The sequence below is a fragment of the Myotis yumanensis genome, unplaced genomic scaffold, assembly GCF_028538775.1.
Source record: "Myotis yumanensis isolate MYYU_CA2020_CCGP unplaced genomic scaffold, mMyoYum1.0.hap1 SCAF_4, whole genome shotgun sequence".
NCBI classification, from domain to species: domain Eukaryota; kingdom Metazoa; phylum Chordata; class Mammalia; order Chiroptera; family Vespertilionidae; genus Myotis; species Myotis yumanensis.
The window spans coordinates 52,823,095-52,837,303 of NW_027223755.1; the positions used below are offsets into that span (position 1 = coordinate 52,823,095).

General features: G+C 33.5%; 1 protein-coding gene across 2 annotated transcripts in view; it reads right to left on the reverse strand.

The window, feature by feature from the left end:
- The window catches only part of KIAA0825 (KIAA0825 ortholog), a 362,385-nt gene that overhangs the window by 142,290 nt on the left and 205,886 nt on the right, over positions 1-14,209 (reverse strand). The window contains exon 21 of one of the 2 annotated variants that reach the window (XR_011471210.1): positions 4,990-5,096. The exons of the other annotated variant lie outside the window; for it this stretch is intronic. The gene's annotated coding sequence lies outside the window, so the exon portion shown is untranslated. The remainder of the gene's footprint in view (positions 1-4,989; positions 5,097-14,209) is intronic. 2 annotated transcript variants of the gene reach the window in all.

Genomic DNA, 14,209 nt, shown 5'->3' on the forward strand with positions numbered 1-14,209 from the left:
TCCCTGAGGTCAAATACACTTCCTCATAGATTCCTTCCCTGGCTACCCTTCCTGTCCATCTAAAAGAGTCACCTACCCTCCATACCCATCTATGCTTTAATTTATATCATAGCTTTTATTACTACCTGACATTATTTTATATACTCATCAGTTTACTATCTACTCTATCATTTGAGTGTAAACTTGCTCTTTACTGCCCCACTCTGAGCCTAAAATAGTCCTGATCCAGAAGATACTCAGTACATGTATGTTAATTGTTCATTTTGACACAATGGAAAAAATAGTAAACTCATATCAACACATAAAAATCATATTTTACAGAGGAAAAATGTTATGCTGCATAGCTTTTATTTTTTATTTATTTATTTATTTATTATTTATTTTTGCTACATAGCTTTTAATCTATCTTTCAAAATATGATTTGCATGATTTTTCTTATAGTCATTTTCAAAACCAGTTGAATTTTTCAAAAGCAGTTAAGACCTTTTTCCCCCCTCTCTTCATTGATTAAGGTATTGCATATGTGTCCTTATCTTCCCATTCCCCCCCACACCCCTCAACTCATGCCCTCACCCCGCTGGTGTCTGTGTTCATTGGTTAGGCTTATATGCATGCATATAAGTCCTTTGGTTGATCTCTCCCTCTTACCCCCACCCTCCCCTACCTTCCCTTTGAGGTTTGATGGTCTGATAGATGCTTCTCTGTCTCTGGATCTGTTTTTGTTCATCAGTTCAAAGTAAGTACTTTCTAGTATTATATGCTACAAGAAGAAAAAAATGAAAAGACTGACAAATTCTTTACTCTTATATTTTTAAAATGTGTTCTGAGATTTAACAAGTAATTATATAACTATTCCTACAAAGATTTTGTTAAATAATTTACTCCTTGACAGTGTGTGTCACAGTGTTTCACACTATATCTGGATTTATGAATGAAAATGTAAGTGTACTAGAAATTCTAAGGGTAGGTAAAATAGAAATCCCAAGGGTAAAGAGTTTATTTATATTAATGAGTTAATTAACAAAGTTATTGACTATGAGAAGTTTTTTGAATAAATACTAAAATCTTTCAAGAATTATAAAAGTGAGCATTGCATTTTATTTATTTATACCATGAACTTAAAATTAGTGGCATGAATACTACTAAAAAAAAAAAAGCTAATAGAAAGCGCTTACTTTGTGTCAGGTACTATTTGTAATCTTTTATTTGATAAATTTTCCTACTCCTTCTAACAATTCCAAAATAACTCCATTATACAGATGAAAACATTAAGGCATGGAAAGGTTGGCTATGCAAACCTAGAAGGTGGCAGAGCTAAGAATTGAACCTAAGTGATTTGGCTCCCGAGCCAGTAAAATTAGCTGCCATGGAATTATATTACAGGCTGTTTGCTCATGATTCTGCCAGCAAAGTGTATTTATGTTAGCAAAACAGAGGTTTTTTAAATGTAAACTGAAATGTGTATAATGCCTAGAAAAGATTTTATCATACAAATTAGGTTACAAATGATTGCAACTTATAAAAGTCCATTATTAAATTTGTTTCTTACTCTAAATTCCAAACAAACTATGGACATCTTACCAAAACACACATATTATTTAAAATTGGTTTCTACATAATTTGAACAGGTCAAAAGCCACAGAAAAAAAATTCAAGAAGCATGCTAATGATGAATCCTGTTCTTGGGTCTTAAAAGACTAGAATTTTGTTGCCTTTTCCCCTAATTTCTAGCAACTTTGAATTTGTTCTTATTGAAAAGGAGAAATAACAGACCTAAAATATTTCAGGCTATAAAACCCCTTTCAGAACAGGATACTACATATACAAAAAAACATAAGAAGCACAGATTTCTTAACCATCTACCTTTCAAAATCTTAAATTTCTGTGTCATAAATATGTTCTCTGTACATAGCCAACATGCAAAGACTAAAAAATTTGCAATAATTTCGAGGGTGTTAAAACAACCAAAACTTAATCAAGGTTACCTATACAGGGTGTCCCCCAAAATGTATACACACTTTGAATAGTTATTAATTCCAATGGGTTAATGTGAAAGGAAATCTGAAAGGAAAGAAACATCAGTTGAGCTATTAGCTGTTAAAGTATGTATACATTTTTTTGGACACCTATATATAAACTGACTGCCAGATAAGGCCATCATCTAATTAACTACATAAGCTAATAATTTCAAAAATCACTATAAACTTCCTATATGCTATTGCCCAACACTGTATTCTACAGACATGCTTTGCACTCCAGCTGTAGCTGTAAAATTACTGAAACTGTAATTCTCTTAATATTTAAATAATATATTAAAATTTAATTTTCAGCACCTGGAAGAATCTGTTTGTGTGCCAGCAAATGAGATAGCTGAGCCTGGAGCTCCTAATCATATGGGACTCAAAAACAACCTATCACAAATAATTACTAAGCTCGAGCAGCTGTAGTCACCACAGTAGTCATTTAAAAATCAGGTCAAAGTTGCTTGAGCTTGTCTCCATTTTCAAGATACTGTGTGCATAAATTCTATAATGTTTATCTTTTTATATTTTCTGCATTTTTTCAATTATTTATTTTTACTGGTAATGGTAGATTGGGGTGGAAGGAAGAGTAAGGGCATCTTGTGAATATATACATATATATGTATATATATATATATATATGTATATATACATATATATATAAAGTTGGGCATGTTAAAATAAATTAAACTGATTTCTTAGATTCTTTAGATGATCGATATAATTTTTTGGTCCAAAACCATATGTATTTGTTAAATCTGTCTATAGGAAAGACTATACATTCTGTAAATATGTAAACAAAAAACAATAAAGTATTTTCATTGCTGTATATATATGGCTTTCCACACACATTGTGTGTGAATAAAACAGGTCTAAGTATAATACACACATATGTCATTAATAAGATGTTCTTCAATGTATTCTCTCTATATATTTTTCAAATCATGATGCCATATGGTCCATGTATAAAAGAAAATTTAAAGCTTTTCAATTGTTAAATTGAACAAATTACTGGGGAAGGGACCAGTGAATTGAAGAGTCAAAACATTTTATATTTTATACATTTTTACTTACACCTAAGAAAACAGAACATTTTAAAGGATGTCTGATATAGACATTATTCCTAAGTTCACAGTCCTATCTAGTATTGGCAGGCATTACATTTCTCCTCTTCTATATCTCAGCACTTCTAATATACTTATTGAGAAACAAAAACTCAGGAGAGCATGGGACATCTTGGAATTTTCCCCATCACTTTAGTGAGATTCTCATTGCTTTACCCCAAAGCTCTAGATAAAAATATAATTATTTTAAAAAGTGTATTTAGTAAAAGGATGGCAATGGTAATAAACTACTCTCAAATAGAAATTAATTGCTTTGTGTTATTTTTAGATTTCATATTATTGGATATGACAAATGGTATGAATGTCTGTTTTTGGAAAGCATCAAATGACATCCTACACCTGACATTTCCAAAGGAAATAAAGATTTTTTATTAGAGGAAAAGATGGGGATAAAGGGATAGGAAAAAATGTACCAAGAATTCATACACTATTACCTTCAATCATTTTGATGCAAGTCATTCATACCACCACCATGCTAACAAGACATCCAATTTACTAAACAATGAATACTGAAAATACATTTAAAAGGTACAAATGACTGTCCAAAGAATGACACTGAAAAATATTAAGTAACAGCTCTACCTCAAGATAAGCCTCACCATTAAAGAGTTTTAATGAAGAGAGCCTTCAAAGGCTAAATCAGGAGGCATTGATTAGATTGCCTCTAACTTGGTGTTTTGACACCTTCGTCTTTCGTAGCATTATATTGTCTCTGTGCATCTCACAAAGGAAGCATTTTACTGGGCCCACACAAGAACAGGAGACAGCAACGCTTATAAAAGAGACTGTCAGGGTGTGAGCCAAAATGGGTCTCATTTGGATTTCAAGTGAAGGAAACTCCTAATGCATTTCATTACAATGTATGCGAACCTCTGAAAAGAAGGATGGATTGGGATTCTCATCCCTATTAATTTATTGAAATGGATTCAGTTTTTTTCTTGTATATCAAGAGAGACCATGTGTTTCAAGCAAGGTAACAATATTATAGTCCTAATAACCAAATATGCTATGATTCAGTAAGCCCTTCTGTGAGATAAAGAGGACGCAATTTTCCTGATAATTGGGATTTGAGTTTTCAAATAAATCCTACAATAGTACGGTTACAAATAAATATTCTTTGTTACTATCAGTTTTAAAGATATGATCAAGCTGCTATACAACACAGGGATTGATTCAGTCTTTGTTACCAGAACAGGCTTTTTACCATTCGAAATCCTATTTTCGTCCCTCACTACTGTCATTCACATATTGACTTTTTATTTCATTGAGGAATTGTGTGTACGATGTAATTAGGATAACACCAATGAAAGTCATATTTTATTAAAAGATAGTAAAAAGAGAATGAGACAAAGTCACAGCATTTAAAGTACTGTATTGTATATATACCTTCCTTCATAAGAATGTTCTAGTCATCAAAACACTCCTTAGGTAATTCATGGTTTAAATAAAGTACTTATATTTGGCTGATTCATCAACTTTATTAGAATGATACCCACCATTCAAAAAATTTAAGTCCATAACCAAAGAGAAATGCCATGATCTAATGCTCTTAGACGTCCTAAATAATGTCGTAAACCCACAGGATTACAAATATAAGACATATGCTCTCATTGCTCTTTAACACCATTAACATTTAGAGATGATTGATTATGTTATACCAATAACGTTCAGTGAATTCAAAGCTGATCTATTTTTTATGTAAATCACACAACCTGCTAGTCAAATTAAAGGTTAAATATACATAAAGTCTTAGAATAAAATAGAGATCATCCTTCACACAGAACATGGACTCACGATAGACATACTCAAATGTAATGGGAACCACAGATTCACCGGTTGCTTACTAATTAAATCCAGAAAAACAGCATGAGAATGTCCTCCGTATGTTGTTATACATTTCATTCCAAATGGGAATAATATATCCACAGCTAAGTAGAATTACAAAATATAGCTAGAAAACACAATTGGAAATAAATGTACATTTACAAACTTGGAAAGAACCCTCTACAAACAAATTCATATTCATCATTTAAATTTTCCCATGGATGTGACTATAAAATAGGTGCAGTAAGAGTACATGTAAACCAAATACTCGGATGTACTAGTATATATACAATGTTGATTTATGTGTGTGTGTGTGTGTGTGTGTGTGTATTCCTTAAGCAATAGAAAACTAACTATATACAAAAAATTCTAACAGCAAATCTCAATTAACTTTAGTATATGCTTATTTTTATAAGTAAGTTTACACATCTCCCTGCAGTATATACAATAGAGGAATTTTTTGATGAATTGTAATTAAGTTAGAATGATGCATGTTTCTTATTTTTATCTTGACAGTTCTTGTATTCTCAAGCAGAGCATATTATATACAAATATACAGTAGGTTACCTGTTGAATAATGTATTTCAAGTACTTAAAATTACTTGGAGTTGCCTAAGACCTGCACGTGACTACATATGTTGGCCTTAATTTTCATCATTGCATTTCTTCAACTGAATATATTTTATAATCTACTTACAAAACTGTTAATATCAGATTTTTTTCAGGACATAACAAAGGTAATAATACCATTGTTATGATATAAACTTTATGGCATTCTGAATAAAACTGACATGTATAAAATTTGATATATAAATAAGTGATATACTTATGTTAATTCACCTTTTTAAAGACATTATGTGTTGCTCCGTTTTGTTTTTTTTGACAAGGCTTCCATTCATACTAGAGACATGTTAAAAACACTATATTTCTCTCAATAAGGAAAATTACTTTCCCCACTATCATGCTTGTTCTGTCTCAAAGAAAATCAATCATCAAATGCTTGCTTCCAAGTTTTACTTATTAAACTGCCAATTTGGCTCAGCAGAATTTAACTCAGCACCATTTCTTTCATTATTATAATTTTGTACATTTCATAAGATATCTTAAACTTAGAGGGTAGGAAAAGTTACAAAAGTTTATATGTATTTCTACACAGCATTTAATATTTATAGTTAAAATATAGTGGTTAAATGTTGTTCCAAACCATGCTTTTTTAAAAAAAAAAAAAGAAAATATATATATTTCTGTGGTTTTTCAAAGTAATAAAGGACTGATTGATCCTACTGACTAAGGCAATTGAATCGGTTGTCTAAATGGTAGTAACGTCAATGTCAGATATGTGGTTATCTTTTCATCTGGGCCCATTCTTGAATGTAAAAATCAAATGTTTGAAGGACATTTCACTGACCTGTTATGGCCTCTACGACTCTCAAACACAATACTAGTATTCCTTATATAAGTGCCACATTTTGGATAAAAACCATTCCATCAATGATGCCTTTGCGACATCTGGCGGTCCTTAGGATATATAAAAATTACTTTTTGTTTCTCCAAATCTATTGGTACTTGAAATTCCAGTCCAAAAGCCTTTGATACCCTCTAGCGGGGGCACAAAAGCACTCTGGCCTGTAAGCTAGGACGTGGACTACCATGAATCCATATGGTGCAAAAGGTCACAAATCTTGAGATGTGGTGACATCATGACAATAAGACACTTTCTAGACAGAAGCTGATCCATTTTGAATATAAAAAGGACCCTGATCACATGTTCCCACACATTTAAAACTATAGAGAAAAAAGAAATATGCTAAGTGCTCTATGCAGAAGCTGAACACTGTGTTTGAGGATACCTATAGTTCTCAGACTTAAATACCACCCTGAGATTTCTAGCAAGACTGCTTTAAATGATCTAAGAGTCCTGGTTTTCTATACGTTGATATTCAGCAAATGTTAATAAGCCACATGGCTAAGTCACAAGAGGCATATTTCTATGCAATCTTTAGTTCCTTTTAAAATTATTAGTATAGCCATACTCATGCTACATGTTTTTGCCTTTATTTATATTTCCTTTAGAGCACAGAACTTTCATATTACTTTATGCAGTGAAAAACACTACCTTTTGGATTTTCATTCTTGTTCTATAAGCAATTCAGTATGAAGGAGGGGGAATAAAAACTTATTTTTATCTTTCTGTCAGTCTCTACAGGTATGTTTGTGTCCACATTGAGAAATCATGACTTTGCTAATTCTTCGCTCAATAGGACAAAATTATATGTACTCTACAGTTGCTTGTTCATTTATGCTGAGTCTTGGTAAAGTACCACACTTGATAGCAATAAAATCAAATTTAACCAAGTAGGATTTATTCCAGGGATGCAAGGCTGGTACAATATTCGCAAATCAATAAACATTATACATCACATAAACAAATTGAGAGGGGGAAAAATCACATGATCATATCAATTGATGTAGAAAAAGCATGTGACAAAATTCAATACCCTTTCTTGATAAAAACTCTCAGCAAAGTGCGTTTTAGGGAATAGAGGGATCATACCTCAACATCATAAAAGCCCTATAAGATAAACCTACAGCCAACATCATACTCAATGGGCAAAAACTAAAACCATTTCCTTTAAGAACAGGAACAAGACAGGGATGCCCACTTTCACCACTCCTGTTCGACATAGCACTGGAAGTACTAGCCACAGCGATCAGACAAGAAGAAGAAATAAAAGGCATCCAAATTGGAAAAGAAGAAGTAAAACTATCATTATTTGCGGATGACATGATATTGTACATAGAAAACCCTAAACCCGCACACACACCCCCCCCCCCCCGCCAAAATACTAGACTTAATAACTGAATTCGGCAATGTGGCAGGATACAAAATTAACACCCAGAAATCTATAGCCTTTTTATACATCAATAATCAACTCACAGAAAGAGAAACTAAAAAACAATTCCATTTACCATTGCAACAAAAAATTAAGATACCTAGGAATAAACTTAACTAAGGAGGCAAATTACCTTGGAAAAGTACAGGACATTGAAAAAAGAGATAGAGGAAGACATAAACAAATGGAATAACACACCGTGTTCATGGATTGGTAGAATCAGCATTATTAAAATGTCCATACTACCTAAAGCAATCTATAAATTCAATGCAACCCCCATTAAAATACCAACGGCATATTTCACAGACCTAGAACAAACTCTCCAAAAATACATCTGGAATAAAAAAAGACCCAGAATAGCTGCAGAAAGAAGAACAAAATTGGAGGGATCACAATACCAGATATCAAGCTATATTATAAAGCCACTGTTCTCAAAACTGCCTGCTACTGGCACAAGAACAGAAATAAAGACCAATGGAACAGAACAGAGAACCCATAAATCAACCCAAGCCATTATGCTCAAATAATATTTGACACATATGTAATAACTTAATCAATAAAGAAATTTAAAAATATTAAACAATAAATGGAAAAAATATTTGACAAAGTGCCGGGAGCCGGTCCATCCTTGCTGCTTGACACAGTTGCTGCAGAGAAGAAACGTCTGCACAGCATATGTTTCAAGGGACCTGGCATATATGGCATACTGTTCTTAATATGTTTGCTCCCCTTCTTGGCGCTATGTGTTTTAACCAAAGTCACCTCTCTGAGAAAGGTTGTTTCCCAGGTGGGGATTTTTCCCTGAGGTTAGGGAGGGGATACAACCCCTTAATTAAGTGCCAGGCGGGTAGTTAAGCTACATAATCTTTACTCCCTGGAATGGAGATAAGAAATGCCCTAACCTTTGTAATAGAAATTGACAGGATTAAAATCGGCTGGCATAAATACGGATGTAACAAGACAATAAACATCAGATCCTAACCAGAACCTAGCTAGAGAACATGGCAAAAGATCCTGGACAGAACCTGGCTACAGAACTTCACTGGAGAACCTAGACAGAACATGGCAAAAGAACCTGGCTAAAGAACCTGGTGACTGAACCTGGCTGGAGAACCTGGAGAACCTGGCTGGAGAACCTAGCGAGAGAACATGGCACCAGAACTTGGTTGGAGATCCTGACCAGAACTTGGTTGGAGTTCCTAACCAGAACTTCGCTGGAGATCCTGGGGGGAGAACCTCGCTATGCTGATGAACTGAAACCAGTCTCCATGTCATTCATTCTTCGCCGACTCCGTCCACACCTTTGGGGACCCCTGGACCTGCTGGGGCAGGACTCCAACAACAAAGGAGGCAAGAGCATACAATGGAGACAAGACAGTCTCTTCAGTAAATGGTGTTGGGAAAATTGGACAGATACATGCAAAAAAATAAAACTAGACCACCAACTTACCATACACAAAAATAAACTCAAAATGGATAAAGGACTTAAACGTAAGGTGGGAAACCATAAAAGTCTTAGAAGAATCCATAGGCAGCAAAATATCAGACATTTGTGGTAGCAATATCTTTACCAATATAGCTCCTATCACAATTGAAACTAAGGAGAAAATAAACAAATGAGACTACATCAAAATAAAAAGCTTCTGTACAGGAAAAAGAAACCATCAACAAAACAACAAGAGAGCCCACCGAATGGGAGAACATATTTGCCAATGTTATCTCCAATAAGGGTTTAATATCCAACATTTACAGGGAACTCATACAACTTAACAAAAGGAAGATAAACAATCCAATCAAAATGTGGGCAAAGGACCTCAATAGATACTTTTCGAAAGAGGACATACAGGAGGCCAAGAGACATATGAAAACATGCTCAAAGTCACTAATCATCTGACAGATGCAAATCAAAACTACAATGAAGTACCATCTCACACCTGTCAGAATGGCTATCATCAACAAATCAACAAACAAGTGCTGGCGAGGATTTGGACAAAAAGGAACCCTCCTTCACTGCTGGTGGGAATGCAGACTGGTGCAGCCACTGTGGAAACAGTATGGAGTTACCTCAAAAAACTAAAAATGGAACTCCCATTTGACCCAGTGATCCCACTTCTACGAATATATCCCAAGAAATCAGAAACACCAATCAGAAAGAATATATGCACCCCTATGTTCATAGCAGCACAATTCACCATAGCTAAGATTTGGAAACAGCCTAAGTGCCCATCAGCAGATGAGTGGATTAAAAAACTGTGGTACCATCTACTCAATGGAATACTGGGCTGCTGTAAAAAAGAAGGAACTCTTACCATTTGCAACAGCATGGATGGACCTGGAGAGAATTATGCTAAGCGAAATAATCCAGTCGGAGAAAGATAAATATCACAGGATCTCACTCATTTGTGGAATATAATGAATAACATAAACTGATGGACAAAAATAGATCCAGAGACATTGAAGTATCGAACCCTATGAGGGAAGGCCAGGGGCCGGAGGGTGGGTAAGAGATCAATCAAAGGACTTGTATGCATGCATATAAGCATAACCCATGGACACAGACAGTAGGGGGGGTGAGGGCATGTGCTAGAGTGTGGGGGCATGTGCTGGTGGGGTGGGAACATCTGGGGAGAGGTCAATGGGGAAAAAGGAGACATATGTAATATTTTAAACAATAAAGAATTTTTTTAAAAGATCAAATTTAAATGTACTGTTTTGATTCTCTATTTTCAACCTTCTTTTCAAATATTTATCTAAAAAGCTATATTATTTTGGTTATAAACTAATACTTTCAAGAGTTTTCCCAGAGAATAAGAACTCATGTCTTTCAGATTTTGCTTTATGATCAATATTTCATATGTATCTCATTTCTGATTTTTTGAAGTAATTAAGAGTTTATAGACAGTAACTATCATAGTGGATTCACTTCTCCTCACACAGTACTAAGACCATATTTATGCACACATTACTGAGTTACACTCAGAGGTATTTTTGCTTTATAACTGAATCAATTTATTTTTCTTTTATAAAGAATATATAAAAGCTGGCCCTGTAAAAATGAGTTTGAATTTACATGCAATTGTAAAAAAATTCACGGACATAAAAATTTTTCAGGTGTCTTCCATTAGTTTCACACTGTTCTTAGAGTGGCAATAAGTTTCCTTGATAGTATTTATAGATTGAAATTTGAAATGGACATAGATACTTAGGTTTTAAAATTATTCCATGTTCTTCACTTTAATGCTATGGAATCATACAGAACAATAAACAGTCTCTATTTAGAAGTTGATATTGCATTCTCTTGGTATTGTTTAAAAGGATCTTATTTAGTTGAGTAAATAGTATGCCATAAAAAATGCCACTGTGCATTATTTTAAAAAATAAGAATAAGATGAAAAGTGTAAAATAATTCATTATCACTATATTATTTACTAATATTTTAGACTAACAGATGGTTTGATAAATAATAAAGTAAAAATTATAATGTGATATATTGAGTAAAAAACACTATACATATAAAAATAAACATTACAATGTAAGCTAGAAAAAATGATCACAGATATACCTTAACAATAAGAAGACTTAAATCTTTTCAAATGTTAAAGCAATAATTTTAATCAAGGATAACAACAATATACAATTCACCTATTTATAATTAGATACTACATTAGCAAAATATATTTCTCATATGACTATACATATAGATATAAAAAGTAAAGTCATAAATCTAAAGTAAATGTTATTATTCTCCTGAGTATGTCTTTTAGAAACAGATTGTAGGACATTATGAAAAAATTTTACTATGCACCTTCCAAGAACCACAAGAAGAATATGAAAATATATTCTGCCATCAACTCTCAATACAAATAAGTGAAAATTTTGCCACCTTATTTAACCAGTTAACTGCCACATGTCCAAAACAGAAATCATCCCCACGTGCCACGATATTTTGAATTTAATTTTAAAAAATCAATTTGCAATGAATATTATAAAAATAAATATATTACTCACAATTCAGGTGTTCTTGAATATTTTCAGCTGAAAATTCTCATAAAAAATGATTTTAAAGTTGGTCAGGGCTGCCACTTAGGAAACACATTTTTTTTAATAGACGTGTGTGGCGTGTGGGGAAGGTCTGCTGCTTGCATCTACAGACGCTTATGGCGTACAATGGGTTAAGTATTTATTAAAGTTATTTTGTTTTTTGGAGGCCATTTTGGAACAGCAAAAAGAGGACATAGAAGGATTCAGAAAAGTAAGAAAATAAAATAGAAATTACCAAACAACTAAAGATAAAAAGATGGAAGGCATTGAAGAAAATCCAACATAATCATAATTGGTACCCCTAAAGAAAAGAATTAAACTAATGCAGTGTGGAAAATATCTAAAGATATAATTTAAGAAAACCTAGAAGAAATAAAGTAATATTTAAATATACAAATCAAAAGGACACATGTCCTTGGGAAAACTGACACAGAATGATAAATCCCAAGACATGCTGGTGATAGAACTGATTTTTGAAGACAAAGAAATAATTATTTCACCTTTTAGGTAAAATATCAAGTTTCTGAAGGAAGAAAAGATAGGCTGGCTCCAAAGCTATGACTGAAATAGTAGAGCTATGGCTACAAAGTCTTCTGAGAAACAAAACATTAGCCAATAAGTACAGCATGAGGCAAAAGTAGGTTTACAGTGGTTTGTATAGAAAATAATATAATAATTAATAAATGATAATATAAGAATAAACTCTATGTTTTGTGTACCCACAACTTTAAACCTACTTTTGCCACACCTTCCATACCCTGTAAATAGCCAGTTAAGCTGTCATTCAAAAATAAAGGCAACAAAGAATATTTAAATGTGCAATATTGAAGAATGACAACTATCATGAACCCATCTCAAATAAACTGCTAAAGACTGAATTTCAGACGAGAGATAAATGGAGAAACCATGATCAAAAGATGACAATGATAATTGAATCCATTTAAATATACAACTAATATTAAAATAGCTATGACAATTAAGGTTCAGAAACAATGTAAATGTTAAAACCATCATGATTTGTAAATAATATAAGTAAAACGTCTTGACAAAAACTGAGAAATAAGGTTGAACTTAAGGAAGTACATTTTCTTTATCTTCTATAGATTAGAGGTCAAAATATACCCTTAAGAATAGAACTGTAGCAATCCTACTTCTGGGCATTTAACTAAAAAATAGGAAAACACTAACTCAAAAGACATGTGCACTTCTAAGTTCATTGCAGCATTATTTACAACAGCTCTTTAATTAACTATAAACAGTAAAAGAACCACGACAAATAACATATTCAATTAAAATTAGGCAGTAAAGACTACGAAGGTTAGGTAGTAAAGGAGGGAGAAAGTTGTAGATATTAATTTCATCATTGCTCATTGTGAGAGTCAATAGATAAGACTAAGAACTATGATTAAATATGTTATATGAAGTTACAGTTACTCAGAGTAGTCATTAAAAGAATTAACAGCAGCAAACAACAATCTGTAGGGGAAAGCTGAATGGCTTGAGGACATGAAAGGGGCCTTCTTTTTCACTATCCATCTGTTTGTAACTTTAGATTTTTTTAAAATATATATTTTATTGATTTTTTACAGAGAGGAAGGGAGAGGGATAGAGAGTCAGAAACATCGATGAGAGAGAAACATCAATCAGCTGCCTCCTGCACACTCCCCACTGGGGATGTGCCTGCAACCAAGGTACATGCCCTTGACCGGAATCGAACCTGGGACCCTTCAGTCTGCAGGCCGACGCTCTATCCACTGAGCCAAACCAGTCAGGGCTAACTTTATATTTTTACACTACATTTATGGCTTCACTTATTCACTTAAAAAGATGAGTAGTTTTTTTTAAATTTTATTTTATTGTTTAAAGAATTACAAATAGTAGTACATATGTCTCCTTTTTTTTTTTCCATTGACCTTCCCCCGGCCTCCCCTATCCACCTCACCCCCACATGCCCTCACCCCCCTTCCCAGTGTCTTGTGCCCACTGGTTATGCTTACATGCATGCATACAAGTCCTTCGGTTGATTTCTCACCCCCCCCCCCCACCACCCCGCAACCCTCCTCAGTGTTCCCACTGTAGTTTGACAGTCTGTTCGATGCTTCTCTGCCTCTGTAACTATCTTTTTGTTCATCAGATTATAATGTTATTATCCATAAATGAGTGAGATCATGTAGTATTTTTCTTTCACTGACTGGCTTATTTCACTTAGCATAATGCTCTCCAGTTCCATCCATGCTGTTGCAAATGGTAAGAATTCCTTCCTTTTTACAGCAGTGTAGTATTCCATTGTGTAGACGTACCACAG